Below are 19,488 nucleotides of genomic sequence, written 5' to 3'. Positions count from 1 at the left end.
AAGACCACAGGTTGAAACGCGTCTGACTTCACTGGAACCACAAGAATGAATGATTCAGTCAACATATGTTTGAGGAATTTTATGACACAAGAATCAATGACTCAGTCAACATATGTTTGAGGACTTTTTGTATACTATGACTTGACAAGGAATTATAATGACCTAATCAATATATGTTTGAGAAAACTTATTTGGATACTAAGAACAACTATGAGAGTAATTGTGGCTTATTAATTGTTGCAGGCTTTCATATTATCAATATTTTTAGCATATTTATTGTTGTCTCACACATTAATAACTTTTCATCTAATGTTCTTTTTTTAAAAAAAAGTCCTTGTAAATAATTTTAATTGATTATTTATGGATTAAATTCCATCAACCTTTACTATTAAAATATCCATTACACACACACACACACACACACACACACACACACACACACCCCTAGAATTATATTGTAGTTATCTCTGATCTTTCATGTTACTTTAATCTAAAGAATGATCAGGGACAAAAACCAAGGTTTAGGTAAGTCTGAGTTGGTTAATAGCATTCATGTTGCTGTAGCTGCTGCTGAATAACTGGGCAGAGTTTTCATGCAATCTCAATGCATTTCCCCAAAAAACTTGCTTAAATGTTTGGGGAGATTGGCTAGAACTGCATTTAGGCAATCTGTACTTTTTCTTTGGAGTAAACATATCCACTTTTTGAAGATAACCATCTTTTATTGAAGAAGAAGAAAAGCATCCTAGATAAGGTGGATTTACTCTCTCAAAACTATTGTAGGCTACAATTCCTAGAGAAAACTTTGCTATGAATACATTGAATTAAATGGTCTATCCCTTTGCCACTACTACTGCAGTGGTGACTCCAGGAAAAACCATGATGACCTGCACTGGAGAAAGTGCCTTGGGGCTTGGATCGACAGGAGATCCCAGAAGGCGAGATCCACAAAAAGTAGAGGAGAAGTACAGGAATTTGGGCCTCCATGAACAAGTTGGGGCTGCAATGTGTGCTGGTGGGGTGTACTAACATTTCCCTCTGCCTATCAGTTGCCATTGTATGCTGGCTGCCCATCACATACTTTGGCTAGGTCTGGCCTCTATTGATCCCATTACATGGGACTGTCTGCATATAACATCTTCTGAAAGTTGCCAAAATTGTCTGTGTGGCTGCTCACCAGTGTCCCCTATAACAGGGATTTCCAAATGCTGATTAGAGCTACCATCAACCCCAGCTGCAATGGCCTTTGGTTGGGGATAATGGGAGTTGTAGTCAACAAAATCTGAGGATCCCTGTAACAGGGAGCATGGCTGCCCACTCATTTTTGCTTGTATGAGGGCCTCTGTACAGGAGAACCCCTTTATCCACGGGGGTTCCATTCTGCAGGGGGGAACGGATAGTGAAACTGCAGATAACGAGGCATTAGGGCAATGGGAATTGGGGGATTAGGTTCCTGGGGCAGCAATAAAAGGGACAAAAAGGACTGGAAGTGAGGGAAATTGGAGGTGGTGTGCCCTACTGTGCTCTGTGTGTCTCCAGCTGTTCAGCAATGCCCCTCAAAAGTCCAAAATTGTTTTTTTCACAAAATGTCATGGTCCCCCTCACAAAAATGACTCCTGCCCTCAAAATGGAGGGTGGAAATGCACCCATCTACGACCTGTGGATATGTGAGTCTCAGCCCTTTAATTGCCAGACTTTTTCACGTATACCAAGGTCGGGTGGCAATTACCCACTGCAGATACTTGAATCTGCAGTTGCCAGGTCTGCGATTAATGAGGTTTGCCTGTACATCAGGATGACTGGACTGAGGCTTATGTTTTTTGAGATTTAAAGCCAGGTTGGTCTCTGGGTCATCTTGGAGAGACCATCTTACTTTTGTATTGAAAGAGCTACACTGGCTACCAATAAGTTTCTTGGCAAAATACAAGGTGCTGGTTATAAGCTATCTATATATATATTTCTCCTGGGTGTGCCAGGGAAAATGTGTCCCGGCAGCCCAGCTGATTGGCTGGGCTGTGGAGGCGCCTGATTGGCTGGCACACCCAGGAGGAGGAGAATTGGCCGCTGCAAGCCAGGAGGAGCCCATGGGAGACTGGGGTGGGAGGGATCCGGGCGGCAGGACTTTCCAGTTCGCCGCCCAGGAGGAGGAGCGCTAGTGGCGGCCGGGTAAGTAGAACTTTTAAAAATGCAGGAGGAGGGGGGAGGGGGAGGGCAGGGGGGAGAGCAAGAAGGAGGGGGAGGGGAGGGTAAGAGGGAGGGGGAGGGCCAGTACTTGGAAAATAAGCCAGTTCATAGTAATTCAGAATTGGGGCAGGCAAAGGATTGAGGCCCAGAACTCAGGATCAAACCCAGGAAACAGGAATCAAATTCACAATCTGTAAGTTACCGGCTATAGCGGATTAATGTAGTAGCAAATGTAGCATTTGCTACGGGGCCCACATTTTCGAGGGCCCCGCACGCCCGCTTCCAATAAATATCCCTTTCCTGCTAAATGTGCCTTTTAAGAGAAGGCCCAGCACAGCATCTGTCCAGTGGCTGTTGCTGGTGCCTACCACATTTTTTCTTTTTAGAGAGTGAGCCCTTTGCAGACAGAGAATCTTCTATCCACTCTTTATTTTTCTATGTAAACCGCTTTGAAAATTTTGATTGAAAAATGGTATATAAATGTTCACTGTTGTAGTAAGTGTGAGTTTGTGGCTTGGTCTCCCATACTCCAAAATATAGCAAATGAAAAAATTGAATTACTTTACTATGCAAGTAAATAATTTATGTTTTAATATTTATGTGCATTTTTAAAAAATTTTGGGCCCCTTTATTACATATGCTACAGGCCCCAAACTAGTTTAATCCAGCCTTGGTTACCAGTGGGAGGTCTCAAAGAGTCAAAATGTCAGAACAGGATTGTGCGTAAACTGAGAATAAGAAATGAATTAACCTAGGAGTCGGAAGCCTAATTGGAGTCTCCAGGACTGTACAATAATTTGAAACATCTGAGTCTACCTTAACATTTGAATCTAGGTGTAGCAGAGCAAAACTCAGCCACTCTCCCACAATTTCCTCCAGAGTGGCAAGCAAGACTGTGATATGAAATGCTCCTGAGGACCATTCACATTATATACTACAAATTTTGATTTTGTGGTTGATGATTGTCAGTAGGATGGTCACATTCATCTCCCCCCCCCTTTTTAAATTAACTTCTGCAATATGTGTAACATAAAAAGAAGAAAACATTTCTTCTGGTGTGCACTGGTTGGAGCCAAAGAGGTCTCTCTCTTGCTTCCAAGTACAGTACTATTTTGTCTTTAATTGGATTCTCAATCAGTCTCCCACTGTCAGAGGTGAGCACTGTATTGCCAATTTTCAGTCTGTCTGATCAGTCAAGTTTATGTCAAGAGGTCAAGGTAGTTCATGTATTAATCACTGTCTCATGGGAAGAAATGCTGCTGTTTTTTACAACTATGCTATGCCTGCATCTCAACAGATGACTTTTTTCAGGGTTTTCTCCGGGTCTGCTACTGATACGTCCCTGAAGGTTGAGTGGGGAATAGGGACAGGCTGATGAAAATTACAACCTAGATGCCATGTGGCACCAAGCAACTAGCTGCAAAACTGGGTGAGTCATACACAGGCATGTAGTATTTGTATATACCAATGTTTATATGTTCTCTTTTGGACATATAGTGATGCCCAAAGTGGCTTAAAGTTACACCCAAAAGAAACATACAATAAAGTAACAGTGACCAGGGACCTCCAAGATAACAGCAGCAGCATATCTGGTAATGTTAAAAGTTCATCTGAAAAGGACCATACTTATAGCCACACATACCATACCTACTTCTAAAGGCTATAAGAGAGAAAGGCGGATGTGCCTTCCAGGGCACAGAGTTCCAGACCTGGGCAACATCACCAAGAAGGCCCTGTCTCAAGGACCCACCAATTTAAGATCATATGGAGCTGGGACACTGAGCAGCCCTGTCTTAATGGGCAGACAGAATATGTTAGTAGGAGTTAAAAACCAAAGATCATCAAAATTTAGCCCAGAAAAAAAAATCTGCTTAAATATCAAACTTCTCTTCTTTTCTTATAGGATTGTTATGTGTTTTGCCAATACTTCAGAATAAGAAGGACTGAAGTTGTTTTGGCTTCAAAAAGAGACAAGACCCGACTCAAGTCAGAAATCCTGTGGCTTTTGCTATATAATGCTAAGTTTTGGTGAGTTTTTGAGCTGTAGTTTCAACTACATGCTGCTATTCCTGGGGTCTTGGTCAGCTGCTCTATTTTTGTGTGTAATTTTGTTGCTGCTTTTATATTTTTCTATGTGTTATTGTAATTGCACTTGTGTTTGATGTTTGTAAATTGCTCCGAGTATTTTTCTGTTTTTTAGAGAGCCAGCGTGGTGTAGTGGTTAGAGTGCTGGACTAGGACCGGGGAGACCTGAGTTCAAATCCCCATTCAGCCATAATACTAGCTGGGTGACTCTGGGCCAGTCACTTCTCTCTCAGCCTAGCCTACTTCACAGGGTTGTTGTGAAAGAGAAACTTAAGTATGTAGTACACCGCTCTGGGCTCCTTGGAGGAAGAGCGGGATATAAATGTAATAATAATAATAATAATAATAATAATAATAATAATAAACAGAAAAAAGAGATATAAATAATGATGACGGCAGCACAGTTGATCAGAAATAGTCCTAAAGGTCTGCTCAAAAGCACAACCAGATTGTGATATTTCACTGCACATTCTCATCGATCACACCAGAGCAACAAGATTCTTTTATTCATGGAAATGAAACATTATTATGACTTAAAGTTAAGAAGAAAAACTGACCCTTCTCTGCTTTACAGAATCATCTGTGCACAGGGCAGCACATGCTGACTGGCTTGCGGATCGTTCCCATTAAATGATGAAGCTCCTGTATCAGGAGCAGTGATGTCTGAAAAGGGAAGGCTGTTCCCAAGGTTCTGATCAGACCAATAAATGATCCATTTCAAAAGAATGAATAACATTCACATCACACCAGAAAGTACTCATGAACAGGCAACACATACAGGTTTAAAAAGGGCATCCAGTTAGTCCAATGTTTTTTTTAATCACAATTATTTCATTAGGTTCAGTGACATTATTTTTTGGAATCAAAGATTAAGAAATAGCAGCTGTGGTGGCTAAAATGAACGTCTAAAGTGAAACACTGGGAAAGATAGCCCTTGTGAAGGAAACAAAAGCCCTACAGTGAAGCAGAGGGGAAAGGGAGGGGAAGACGAAGAGGATCTTGCAGCATTAAACACACCACTTTCTGTGGAAACAATTAGTGATGTAAGTGTATTCTTGAAAATGAACTACTTTAGAATGAGATTACTTACAAGCATCAGCTTTGCTAAAATACCCATAAAGAGTCCCGCAATTCTGAGAAGTCCTCTTCAGAGACAATGCTTATTGGAATTCATAGACAATATTTCATGCTGTACTCTTTGAATTAGCTAATGTTTGGGTCATGTGCAGCCTTCAGATTGCCAGAATCTCTAGGGTTTTGCTGTAGGGAAACCTGACGTAGTGTATAAAGTATTCAAACCACAAAATATATTTGCGGCTGCCAACCAATTGGTGTCTTAAATGCGCTTCTAGAACTACTAGTATATGTCAAGATGAGCATTCTCTGCCAAGATTAGGGGTGTGCATGAATGGTTTGGTGCCAAACCAGTTTACCTCGAACCAGGACAATTTGGAGGTTTAATCATAGACCGAACCAGGGTCTGTATAGTCGACAACTGAACCAAGCCCAATTCGAGCAGACTGGTTCAGCACCGAACGGGCGATGGTGGGGGCAGCCAGAGAAGTAGTAAAAAGGTCTTCTTACCGCCAAGCACACTGCCTGTGCAGCCGCTCCCCACCACCGCCCATAGCGAAAGCATACGGGCTTTCGCTATGGGCTGCACTGAGGTTGAGCGGCAGCACAGGCAGTGCACTTGGTAGTAAGAAGACCTTTTTACTACCTTTCTCACCACCACCACCCCGCCATTCATTCACAGGATCCAGAGTCTCCCACCCCTATATTTGTAAAGGGGAATCCTCACTAGATTCCCCTTTTACAAGATTAGCTGCCAAACTCTTAAACTGGTTTGGCCAAACAGACCAGACCAGCTGGTTGGTTCAACCAAACCAGGGCGGCTCGAATTCAATTCAAAATTGAGCTGGACCATGATTTTTTTATTTGAGCACACCCCTGTAATTATGGAGTTGGCACATCTGCAGTTTGCCATCATGTTCATTTCCTTCCATTGATTTAAGTAACTTTCCTCCATATTCCTGATGTGCATTGGTAAAATAATGTAAAATAGCAATCTTGATATGCTCTCTGTGCATCTTTCCATGACAGCCCACAAGACAAACTCAAGAATCACATCCCCATAATTAAATAATACACACAATTAACAGCCAAACCAAATACTATACCATATTTGTGGGTGGGTGGGTAGGTGACATCAACATCACACCAAGATCAGCTTTGTGGTGTGTTTTATATGTATCCAGGCCCAGGTTCAGCAGGGTGAGGGAACCTGGTTAGGTAGCAGGCCTGCAAAGTAGGGAGGTGGTGTGGCAAGGCAAAGGCTGGAGCAAAGAGAAGTTCTGTGTGGAGCTGTTGCACCAGTGAAGGCCACGTTCTAAATGAAGGGCTTATGTGACAGCCAGCAGCCCCACCCCTTCCTGAAACTCAGAATGGCCTTGAGCTGAAGCATGTGCTTGAGCCAACTTCCTCCTCCTTCTACTCCTTCCCCCTCTTCCATTAGAAGTCAGACCTTGGACAGCCAGGTGGGCACTCTGCTTCTGATGCTGGAGTTAGCTCTGCTCCTACATCACCTGAAGTTCCATGGGTGATGGAAGGGAACCCAGAGATGGGGCCACCCACTGGAAGGTGCTGGATCCTGGGCATCTACAGGCTCTGCTAACAGAGGAGCTATTGGAGAAGCGAGCACTTGAGGTTCCTGGTTTGTGGGAGCTGCGGGTCTCTCACTGGGGCTGGCAGTCTTAGCTGGGGCTTGCTCTTCTCTCTGCCTTCCCCAAAAATGTCTCCTTCAGTCTGTGCTAAGTGGGTTCTGACACCATGCCTTCATCCTTAGGTATTTTCACATCCAAACTGAAAAGGCCAGTCTCTCAGTTCTTCCATTCTGCGTGGCTGCCAATGGTGGGTGGCGGGGGACTCTATTTCAATGGCCTTGCCAAATGCTTCCACTGCATGAGAGGTACTACCTGTGCTAGCATCACACCTGCCTGAGAGCCGGTGAGCAGTATCCAGACTAAGTTATTCAGTGAGTGTTACTACTCAGGAGTTCCTTTCTAGGACTTTTTCATTTCAATATGACTACTCAGGAGTAATTTAGTCTGGATGCTGCCCAATGGTTCCACAGTGGTTATTGACCTTGAGCTTTTATGTGTACTTGCTACAAATATTTGCTTTCAAGTATGTTCCACAAATCTAGCTTTACAACACTCCAACTTTTAGAATGCCAGAATTCACTATATGCTAGCAGAGCTGTGTCAGAACGAGAAAGCATTCACCTAATCTGTGATATCCATTCCACTGCTGGCTGCTATCCTTGAAGTCAAATCAAATCAAATCAATCTTTATTATGGTCTTTGATCAGCATAAAGTAGATTACATTAGGATACATTGGATTGCATAAGCATTACTTACATTAAAATGGCATAAAAACTGTGAATAAAATCTTAAAATCCCCAAATCCTAAATAATCAGAATCCTAAAATCTTAAGATCCTTGAAATAGTGGGTTTCAAAACTTCTGCTTTCAGGACATGCCTGAAAAAACAAAATAAAATCCAAATGCCACAAAGTCCCTGTGCATCTGAAGTAGAAATCCAGGAATGCTGCAGAGGATTCTGGGGTATTCGAGGGCACATGCTGAATTCATGTCATGCATTAGCAAGGTCTGACTGGTCTAGCTATTGCTGTATGTGAATAGACAGTGCATCCTAAAATGTTCCTGAGCCTTCTCTGTACAGTGGGATGGGGTGGCATGAAAGACATCATGCCTGCCATTGCTGATCTTCCCCTGCAATGTACAAATTGTAGAAAGCATTTCACTGCAGAACCCTTGATAAATATCTTCATAACCCCAGGACTCCATCAATTGAAATTTGCAGACCACTGGTTTAGCGATGTGATTTTGACTCTACAAACAAAACCAATGCATCCTAGGTTTACTCTGCGTTTTTCAGAACCTGAAGAAAGGCTGTGTTTGAATGCATTGGGCTACTTTTGTTGGTTTTGTTAGACCTCTTTCACTGGATAAAACACATACAAATATTTTCTAGGATCCAAAATTGTCATCTCATCTTGTGTGAATCCCCAAGAATTTGAAAGTGGGAAGGACAAACATATGCTGATGTAGTAAGTCCATTGAAATTGTACTTAGTAAAGGAATGAACAAAGGCATGGATTTTACTTTACCATTTTCTAGCAATACCTCCCAATTGCCACAATTATGACCTTAGCTCAGCTAAAATGAAATATGTGAATATTAGATAGGGCTGAAGCCCCCTTGACAAACATTCTGTGAAACCATCCCCTGCTCTTCCAAGTATTGTGCCAGTTAATGCAATTAATATTGTCTGTCAAAGGAAAAATCACAGTGGACATTTGCTGGAATTGCTTTATACATCATATAGATCAAGATGGGGAATACTGCACAAATACGGAATATCCATTAGCTATAACATTAATTGGAAGCATTAGAAGACCTAAGAAAATATTAACAAATGCCAGTCTAAAAGATTTCAACTTGATCTGTACATAGCAAAACTATTCATAAGAGCAAAACATGCATGAAGACCCCTGGATTACATGGTAGAGCAACCATTTCAAGGCCTCTTTCTGTACAATACAGGCGGCCCAATCTGCAGTTCAGCTAAGACTTGCTTTAAGTCAGATTGAACTCAATAAGAGTGTTGCTTTAAATACAAGCACATTGGCTTGACTGGGTTGTGGATCACACTGGATATCTGCAACTTAAAATTGCAAAAATGACTTCACACAGGAAAATGGTTATCTATAAATATTGCATTTGGTTCTCTTCTAGCCCAAAGAAAGAAAGAAATCCACACAACCTGCTAAACACAGTGGTGGACATCCAGAGCAGCTATCTCAGGAGGAAGCTGAGCTGCATCCTAGCACAGAGAGGCCGCTCTGAGCTCAGCCAGAGTGTTGCCAAGCACACGTGTGGGGAGGGGGGAGTGGCTTTTTGTTGCTTTCCTCTGCCCCCATAAGTGCTCTGTGCCTTTAAAAAAAAATTTCCCTGAGGATTACACATTCCTTGAACAAGTTCCATCTGATTAGGATAGATTCATCTTGCTGAAAGAAATAAATTTAAGGACTTCCTAGTCCTACATATCTCCTGTTCTGTGTGGAATATAGGACCATCTACCAGTTCCTGCATGACTTGTCCCCTTAAGCTAAGCAGGAGCCATCCTGGTTACATACGAAAGGGAGACTAGAAGTGTGAGCGCTGTAAGATATTCCCCTTAGGCGATGGAGCCGCTCTGGGAACTGCAGCTAGGCTCCAAGTTCCTTCCTTGGCATCTCCAAGATAGGGCTGAGAGAGATTCCTGCCTGCAACCTTGGAGAAGCCGCTGCCAGTCTGTAGACAATAATGAGCGAGATGGACCTATGGTCTGACTCAGTATGTGGCAGCTTCCTATGTTCCTATGTTTTGCTCCTTTGCTTGCCCATGCAATCTAGGCAGCACCTATACAACAATCCAGAACATAAACATTTATGTTGACCTAGCAGACCAGCTTCTGAATCTGCATGAATTCAGTTGTGCAAAAATCTGAGGAAAAAGCGGGGGGGGGGGCACCGTGTTGGTTCTATAATGTAGGGGAGAAAGTGCTTGTGCAACACACAAGCAATAATCCTGTTGCACTGGTGCAAGTACATTTTCAGGGTTGTGCTGTAATTCTTGTCCTCTTATTATCAGAGGTGGATCTAGGTAATTTTGGAGCCTGGGCCTAAAGGCTTTTGGAGGGGCCCCCCCCACAGCAATTTAAGCATCATTTTGTAACACATTGGTTCTTGAGGGTACAAACCACACAACCCAGGACAGACTAAAGAGGATTTTGGGGCCCCTAGGGGGTATGGAGGCCCTGGACCTTGGCCCCAAAGTCCAGGAGTAAATGCGCCTCTGCTTGTTATCTTCAGTTGTATTTTGGTGGCAATCCTGTGCAGACTTAAGTACAAGCCAGCCCCACTGAATTCAGAGGAATTCACTTTGAGACAACATGCATAGGATGGGGTCTTAGAGCCACAGTGTCCTCACTTTTATCAGCCCAAGACGTTTCCAGTAACGTTTCCCCAGTAGCACAACCCTGAAATATTTTACTCAGAAGTGGTTCCACTGCCTAACATTTTGCCAATAGGTGGCTTCAGAATTGCAGAAATGCAGTCTTGGTGCCATATGCCATAGTTACCACAGCCCTGCAATCTCCACTAAATTTGGATCTACCTTTTCTCTAGAAGTCAAGCTAAATTTACTACTAACCAAGTTTCTCTCTCCACTGACCCTCCCGCCAAACTGGAACCAGACAAGAATCACTTAAAAGCACTTTGTCAGACCTGTTGCCACAAATCTACCTACTTTGATGATGTGTTTTATCCTTAGGTGAGGAACAAAATCTATTCAGTTAATATTCAGATCTGTCAGAGCTGAAATACCATAAAACTGTCCTCATTTTAATGGCTCCAGGTACATTATAAAAACTAAATGACTGTAAATTACCTCTTTGACTCATTTATGTTCCAAACTGGGCCATGCAGACGGCAAACATCCATTTGGTTGCTTTTAGCAGAGCTTTAGAATTACAGATTACTTTTTAAACATTATCTATTGGTTAGTATATTTTGGCTAAATTCTCTTGCCCATGAGTGAATGGGATTACTGCTTATATTTTAAAAATAGAGTTTAACTGTTTGTAACTATGCCTATTATTGTTGCTAACATCAACAATAATAATAATTCAAGACAGCCTAACATTAGGCACTAGACAATATTTGCTTTCTTAAAGCAAGAGGCTCACATTTCTAAAATGGCTAGAATTATATGGGATGTGAGAGGGAAATGGAGACATATAAGAATGTCTGCAGGGCCATTGGGGGGGATAAAAAGTCCCCCATACTAATCTGCACTCTCCGGTCTGCACTACAGAGTCAATGTAAGCATATAGATATGCCTTGTCTTCAAGGTACTTAACATTTCAAAAGCAAGCTTGTAGCAATTAGTGCTTGTTGTGTGATGGAGTCTGCTGTGTTGACTGCACCAATTAAGAGATCAATTAGTGCAGTGCAGAGTGCTTAGAGAGGTAGTCTTGGGTGACATTGGTCAGGTGAGCAGTCCGTATACAATAGAGTACTGGGACGGCTAAAGTGCATTTAATGGCTGTGAATTTAAAGGGGTACTAAAACACTTATCTCACTTTATGAATCTAAAAGCAAAATCACATTTGCTGCATTATTTCTTTTAGAAGGCTTTTTACGTTGTCAAAGCACTAAATGCTGATTACAGAGCTCTGCACACAGTGTGGGCAAGCTCAGATTGTTGCAAATGTAATAGTTACTCTTCAAACAACAGCTAATAATAACTTGGTTCTTCTTTTTCTCATATGAGCAAGTGTAAGAGCAAGAGCTCTATGCAGTGAGAATCTGATGCAAGGTCCACTTTGCAGGTGCTTTAGGTCATGTTCCCACTTTCTATATGTAAGATGAATTACTTGCCCTCTCTGAGAAATTGCTCTTGGAACTCAGTTTTAGGAAAGGCAGTCCACTCCTCTGCATGCTGCTTGTCCAACTTCTGTTGGAGTCCAGGGGCTTCCTAACTGGTAAATGCTTGGCAAAACATCCAGATAGGAGCCACCCATTCTCCTTGTTTGTTATTGAGCAGCTGATTGTAGGAATCATCCCAGAAAAGGGAAGGTCATTATTAAATATAATGAATTATTATTATTATTGGGCTGGTTCAGACAGACACCGACTTCAACACAAACAAAGGATGGGGTCACACTAAAAGCGCGCCTGCCCTGATGTCACTGGAGGACACATCCCAACGTGCTGTCAGGGTGTCTCTTAATGGCATGAAGGGGACATTCATCTGAATCACCTTTCTATATGCATTCCAAACCCCTGGTTTTGGAGTTCATTTAGACCCTTCCTTGTCTCCTCCACCTCCCCCTGTTCTCCCTGTCCCTGTTTAAATTTCCTTTGGGCACCAGCTTGCCTTTTTGTCTATGTAAAGTCCCCTATGCAAAATAAACCCATTACCACATCCACATGGGGGAAGCATTTGTGTCAATGGACAGTCTAGTCCTAGAAAAGTCTCAGTTATACTCCCCATGTCTGAGGAAAAGAAATTCCATGAGCAGGTCTGCAGAACTGGGTTTATAGTTCCTACGTGTGGCTGTGTCAATGGGCAGAGTAGCCCCATTACAACAGCTGCATGGGAGAAGTAACATACGAACTGGAGCATTTGTGCCAATGGATAGTCCTGGAGAGGCCCCACTCACCCCACACACACACTTTCTGAGGAAAAGCCATTGTGTGAACAGGTCTGCAGGATCAGGCTTCATAGTTCCTGCCTGTGGCTGGGTCAAGCAAGCCTTGTCTGTGTGGAGGTTTTTTAAATTGGTGAACTGGGGAAGAGAGGGGAGAGGAATGAGAGAAGCAAGGAGAGCAAGGGATGAATATGTACAAAAGCATTTACACCTACATTGGGCCCAGTAAGTTACAAGGCAGGAGGTCTGTAAACAATTAAAAGTAGTTTGGGGGGTCAATTTAGACAGTGAATTCAGTGCTGGGAGCAAGGATGAGCCTTTCTCCCCTTTCTTCCTACCACCCCCAATGCAGCTATTTGTCCTCTGGGGGGAAGCATACAACTATTCCCCTTCCTCAGCACAGTCCTAATCTGAATCTGACCCCTTTGCAATTCCTTTTAAAATAAAAATAAAAAGTATATCCTGTTCACCCTCCACATCACATCTCGTCTGTCTCTTTGGCTTTGTTTCAGCTTGCAGTGTGGACTAAGAGGTTCATAAAAAGTTGAGTTTTGAGGAAGAGTTTGAAGGAAGTTGGAGAGGTGGCACAACATATTCTGGGAGATGAGGGAGGGGGATATTCCCACTTCCTCAGAAAAGATAAGATTTGCTCATAGCAAATAAGAACATAAGAAGAGCTTTGCCAGATCAAACTCAAGGCCAATCTGGTCCTTCATCCATTTTCCCACAGTGGCCTCTGGGAAGCCAACAAGCAGAAGATTATGATGGCATGCCCCCCCTTCTGCCATTGCTCCCCTGCAAATGGTGTTCAGAGGCACCCTCCCTCTGAACCTTGAGGTAGCCTATACCTCTATCAAAACTAGTAGCCATCAATAGAACTGTCTTCCATGAATTTGTCTAAACCCTTTTTAAAGCCATCCAAGCTGGATATATTATTATACTCATAGCAAGAAGCCAGCCATGTAGACTGCAAAGCCTGTGCTGGTCTCAGCAGAACCTTCATCAGACATGCTTGTGGGGATTGGACAGCCTGAAATTGTGCATATGATCCTCTGTGGGTATGCCCATAGAGTGCTAGAACCTAACTCAGAATTGCAACAGAATGATGATTACCCTGCAAATATTACGAAACTACCAAAACCTTGAGCTGGAATAGAAGGGTGAGGCTGCAAGTCTGATTAAAAAAGCTGGATGTATGTTCATCAAACAGTCAATGAATGCATCCTACAGAAATCAGGAAAAACATGTCCCTATCACCTTTTGGAATCTTGATATACAAAACCTGATCATGTTTTCAGGTTCATGCCAATAGGTGGCAGAGCAATCTGTTACTTTTCCAGATTTAAGGCTTTAATTTTTTTCTACTGCATTTATAGAAATAGCAAGCTAAGGCAAAATATATGCCAACGTGCTAGTAATATTCAAGCTTTTTTATCTGACCGAAAACTGTACTTCCTTCTAACTAAGCAGAAATCCACAAATCCTGCATGCATTTATTACAAATAGTGTCTGGTGGTGGTTTAAAAAGGATGAATCTGGAAAAATACTCATGGGTGAGTTATTTATCTGGTTATTATTATTATTGTTATTGTTTACACACTCAGACAGGTGTTATTGACTGGTTTGTTTTATCCAGACATCGAGTCCTTCCCAAGGACCTGGGATGGCTGAATTTTATCATCAATACTGTTGGTTATTATAGATATCGTCGCAAAATATAGGTTGTTCCCAGTAAAGTTGCTTTTTGTAATTGGCTAAAGGTGATTTCTGTGGGCCCTATGGTGTTGAGGTGCTCTTCAAGGTCTTTTGGAACTGCACCCAGGGCGCCAATTACCACTGGGATTATTTTGGTCTTTTTCTGCCACAGCCTTTCCATTTCAATTTGTAGATCTTTGTATATGGTGATTTTTTCTATTTCTTTTTCTTCTATTCTGCTATCCCCTGGTACGGCTATGTTGATTATTTTAACTTGTTTTCCTTTCTTCTCAACTACAGTTATATCTGGTGTATTGTGTGGCAGATGTTTGTCTGCTTGTAGTCGGAAGTCCCATAATATTTTTTCATCTTCGTTTTCTACAGCATTTTCAATTTTATGGTCCCACCAATTTTTGGCTACAGGTAGCTTGTATTTTTTGCAGATGTTCCAGTGTATCATCCCTGCTACCTTGTCATGCCTTTGTTTGTAGTCAGTCTGCGCGATCTTTTTACAACAGCTGATTAGGGGGTCCACGGTTTCATCTGCTTCTTTACAAAGGCGGTACTTACTGTTTGTTGTTGATTTTTCTACTTTTCCTCTTATTGCATTTATTCTTAGTGCCTGTTCTTGTGCAGCCAGTATTAGATCCTCTGTTTCTTTCTTCAAGTTGCCATTCTTAAGCCAATGTCAGGTCTTGGTGATGTCTGATTTTCCAGTTATATTGTGCAAATATTGATCATGCAGTGGTTTATTTTTCCATTATTTCTTGTTTACACAGTCAGACAGGTGTTATTGACTGGTTTGTTTTATCCAGACATCGAGTCCTTCCCAAGGACCTGGGATGCCAGAATTTTATTGTCAATGGTTATAGATATCGTCGCAGAATATAGGCTGTTCCCAGTAAAGCTGCTTTTTGTAATTGGCTGATGGTGATTTCTGTGGCCCTTATGGTGTTGAGGTGCTCTTCAAGGTCTTTTGGGACTGCACCCAGGGCGCCAATTACCACTGGGATTATTTTGGTCTTCTTCTGACACAGCCTTTCAATTTCAGTTTGTAGATCTTTGTATTTGGTGATTTTTTCTATTTCTTTTCCTTCTATTCTGCTATCCCTGGTATTGCTATGTCGATTATTTTGACTTGTTTTTCTTTCTTCTCGACTACAGTTATATCTGGTGTATTGTGTGGCAGATGTTTGTCTGCTTGTAGTCGGAAGTCCCATAATATTTTTACATCTTCATTTTCTACCACTTTTTCAATTTGATGGTCCCACCAATTCTTGGCTACGGGTAGCTTGTATTTTTTGCAGATGTTCCAGTGTATCATCCCTGCTACTTTGTCATGCCTTTGTTTGTAGTCAGTCTGTGCGATCTTCTTACAACAGCTGATCAGGTGGTCCACTGTTTCATCTGCTTCTTTACAAAGGCGGCACTTGCTGTATGTTGTGGATTTTTCGACTTTTGCTCTTATTGCATTTGTTCTTAGTGCCTGTTCTTGTGCAGCCAGTATTAAACCCTCTGTTTCTTTCTTCAAGTTGCCATTCTTAAGCCATTGCCAGGTCTTGGTGATGTCTGATTTTCCACTTATATTGTGTAAATATTCACCATGCAGGGGCTTATTTCTCCATTTTTCTGCTCGGTTCTTGACTTGTTCTTTCTTGTAGGCCTGTTTTGTTTCATTGGTGTTGAATAGTTTCGCGTTCTTGACCATTTGAAGTGCATCTTCTTCACTGTCTCTTATATATTCTTCAAGGCCTCTTTTCTCCTCCTCTACTGTTTGATGGACTTGCAGCATTCCTCTTCCACCTGAGCTGCGAGGGAGGTAGAGCCTATCTACATCACTGCGGGGGTGCAGAGCATGATTGATGGTCATGATTTTCCTGGTCTTACGATCTAGCGTCTCTAGTTCTGCCTGGGTCCAGTCTATTATTCCTGTAGTGTATCTAATAACAGGTATAGCCCAGGAGTTTATGGCTTGTATGGTGTTCCCGCCATTGAGTTTGGACTTGAGGATTTTTCTAACTCTCCTGATGTATTCACTTCCAATTTTTCTTTTAACTTCAGTGTGTGCAATGTTATCAGCCTGGAGAATGCCCAAGTATTTGTAATGTTCTTTCTCTTCCAGGTTCTTGATCTTGCTTCCATTGGGCAGTTCTATTCCTTCTGTTTTTGTTATTTTCCCTCTGTTCATTATTAATGCAGCACACTTGTCTAGTCCAAACTCCATTGCTATATCGCTACTGAATATACGGACAGCGTTTAGCAGTGATTCGATTTCTGACTGGGACTTTCCATACAACTTCAGATCGTCCATGTACAGCAGATGGTTGATTTTACTTGATGTTTTAGATGTTTGGTATCCAAGGCTTGTTTTGTTTAGTATTTGTGAAAGTGGGGTCATGGCGATTACAAACAATAGAGGGGATAGTGAGTCCCCTTGGAATATGCCTCTTCTAATGCTAACCTGTCCAAGTGCCTCGCCATTGATTGTTAACTGTGTACTCCACACGCTCATTGCTTTTTTAATAAATATCTGAATGTTTTTGCTGACACCAGTTGTTTCTAAACATTTTAGTATCCATGTGTGAGGCAATGAATCGAAGGCTTTCTTGTAGTCAATCCATGCAACACTTAGATTTGTTTTTCTTCTCTTGCAGTTTTCTAAAGTCATTTTGTCAATCAGCAGCTGGTCTTTTGTGCCTCTGGTGTTCGGGCAATTTCCTTTCTGTTTAACTGGAAGCTGTTTGTTAGTTAATAAGTGTTGCATCACTTCATCTGCTATTATTCCAGTTAATAATTTGAACATGGTTGGCAGGCAGGTTATCGGTCTATAATTACTTGGAACTGCACCTTTTGCTGGGTCTTTCATAATGAGATGAGTTTTCCTAGTTGTTAGCCATTGTTCAATATCACCGCCTTTCATAATGTGATTGAACTGTTTTGATAGTTGTTTATGAAGGCTTGTTAGGTGTTTAAGCCAGAAGCCATGCAGTTCATCGTCGCCTGGCGCAGTCCAATTCTTAATTTTCTTTGCTCTTTCACTTATTAATTCTGGTGTTATTATTAGATCTTGCATTTGTTGGTTACATTTTTTGACCTCTTTCATCCAGCCTGCTTTTTTATTATAATCTATTGGATTGTCCCATAATTTCCGCCAGAATTGCACTGTTTCTTCTTTATTTGGTGTTTCGATGTTTCTTGCAGTTTCTCCTTCTATGCTTTGGTAGAAACGTCTCTGATTCGACTGGAATTGGAGATTCTGCCTGTGTTGTGTATTTCTGGCTTCATATCTACTAATCTTCTTTGACACTGCTGTTATTTGCTGCTTTATTATTTCCAGGACTTCTCTAATTTTCCTTGAATCTAGGTGGTATTTTTGGATCAGATACTGTTTGGTGTTTTCATTCTTCAGCTTCTTGTCTTTCATATCTTTCAATTTACTAGCATCTGATCTAAGCCTGGAGATTTTATTTTCTAATCGAATCTTCCATTTAGGTGATGTACTGCTTTCTTTTTTTACAGGTCCACTGATCTTATATCCGAGCGCTTGTGTTGTTATTGTTGCTGCACTGTACATTAGTTGGTTTGTTTCTTGCAAATTATTGGCTGTTATTTCTGCAAGTGCAGCATTAACATCTTTTAATGCCTGAGCAAGTTGTTTTTTGGCAACTGTTTTTAGAGCTGGAAGTCGAACCCTGGTGGTTGTTTGGTTCATGTGCTCAGTTATTTTTTGCTTTAGTTCTTGTTGCTTTTCTGTTAAACGGCATTTGGGTTTTTGAGGTGAAGGCAAAGGGGAGGTTGCCTGGTTTTGATTTTGAAACAGTTCAGCAACAGTGGCATCCTCTATTTCCAACACCTGCTGCACCTGCTCCTGAGCAACTGCTTCAGTTGGTGGTAATTCTTCTTCCATATCTTGAGCCTGTGTTGCTCTTTGCAGTTCTTCCAGCTCAACTCCTGTGAATACTTTATTTCTTATTATGAATCTTCTCTGGTCTGCTAGCCTTTGTTCTGTTATTTCTGTATCTGGATGCTTCTCTTTCCAAATTTGGTACATTCTTTTTAAATAACCTCTTCTAGTTGGACTAGACTTGTAATAGCAGATCATTATTTCCTTGTTGGCATTTTTTGTATATTTTTTTCGGTTAAGGGATGTTTCTTCCAGTAACTTTGCTGTCTCCAGCCCTGGTTGCTCAACTGAAGATCCTGAGTCCTGTAGCCCACTTGCCACCAGATGTCCAGGGACTATAGCACCTGGCGCGGTCCTTGTTGACCCGGGCGACGACCGATCAGGTATAGATTTATTAAAGTTACGTCTCACCATATTGCTGATGGGATGATGATGATGATGATGATTTCTTGTTTACACAGTTAGACAGGTCTTATTGACTGGTTTGTTTTATCCAGACATCGAGTCTTTCCCAAGGACCTGGGATGCCAGAATTTTATTGTCAATTGTTATAGATATCATCACAGAATATAGGCTGTTCCCAGTAAAGCTGCTTTTTGTAATTGGCTAAAGGTGATTTCTGTGGCCCCTATGGTGTTGAGGTGCTCTTCAAGGTCTTTTGGAACTGCATCCAGGGCGCCAATTACCACTGGGATTATTTTGGTCTTTTTCTGCCACAGCCTTTCCATTTCAATTTGTAGATCTTTGTATCTGGTGATTTTTTTCTATTTCTTTTTCTTCTATTCTGCTATCCCCTGGTATTGCTATGTCGATTATTTACACTTGTTTTTCTTTCTTCTCGACTACAGTTATATCTGGTGTATTGTGTGGCAGATGTTTGTCTGCTTGTAGTCGGAAGTCCCATAATATTTTTACATCTTCATTTTCTTCAACTCTTTCAACTTTATGGTCCCACCAATGTTTGGCTACAGGTAGCTTGCATTTCTTTGCAGATGTTCCAGTGTATCATCCCTGCTACTTTGTCATGCCTTTGTTTGTAGTCAGTCTGTGCGATCTTCTTACAACAGCTGATCAGGTGGTCCACTGTTTCATCTGCTTCTTTACAAAGGCGGCACTTGCTGTATGTTGTGGATTTTTCGACTTTTGCTCTTATTGCATTTGTTCTTAGTGCCTGTTCTTGTGCAGCCAGTATTAAACCCTCTGTTTCTTTCTTCAAGTTGCCATTCTTAAGCCATTGCCAGGTCTTGGTGATGTCTGATTTTCCACTTATATTATGCAAATATTGACCATGCAGGGGCTTATTTCTCCATTTTTCTGCTCGGTTCTTGACTTGTTCTTT

General features: G+C 41.7%; 1 long non-coding RNA gene across 5 annotated transcripts in view; it reads left to right on the top strand.

The window, feature by feature from the left end:
- Positions 1–2,051: 2,051 nt before the first annotated feature.
- The window catches only part of LOC128348778 (uncharacterized), a 49,681-nt gene continuing 32,244 nt past the window's right edge, over positions 2,052–19,488 (top strand). For 3 of the 5 annotated variants that reach the window (XR_008318323.1, XR_008318326.1, XR_008318322.1), the window contains exons 1-3: positions 2,052–2,166; positions 3,496–3,613; positions 4,088–4,212. This is a non-coding gene — a long non-coding RNA (uncharacterized LOC128348778). Of the gene's footprint in view, positions 2,167–2,264; positions 2,378–3,481; positions 3,614–4,087; positions 4,213–19,488 lie in introns of those variants that run through there. The other 2 variants (XR_008318325.1, XR_008318324.1) reach the window with 2 other exon arrangements.

Source organism: Hemicordylus capensis, chromosome 3 (genome assembly GCF_027244095.1).
Source record: "Hemicordylus capensis ecotype Gifberg chromosome 3, rHemCap1.1.pri, whole genome shotgun sequence".
Classification (NCBI taxonomy): domain Eukaryota; kingdom Metazoa; phylum Chordata; class Lepidosauria; order Squamata; family Cordylidae; genus Hemicordylus; species Hemicordylus capensis.
Note: the sequence above shows the minus strand (reverse complement) of the source record. Positions and strands in the feature narration are given on the sequence as shown.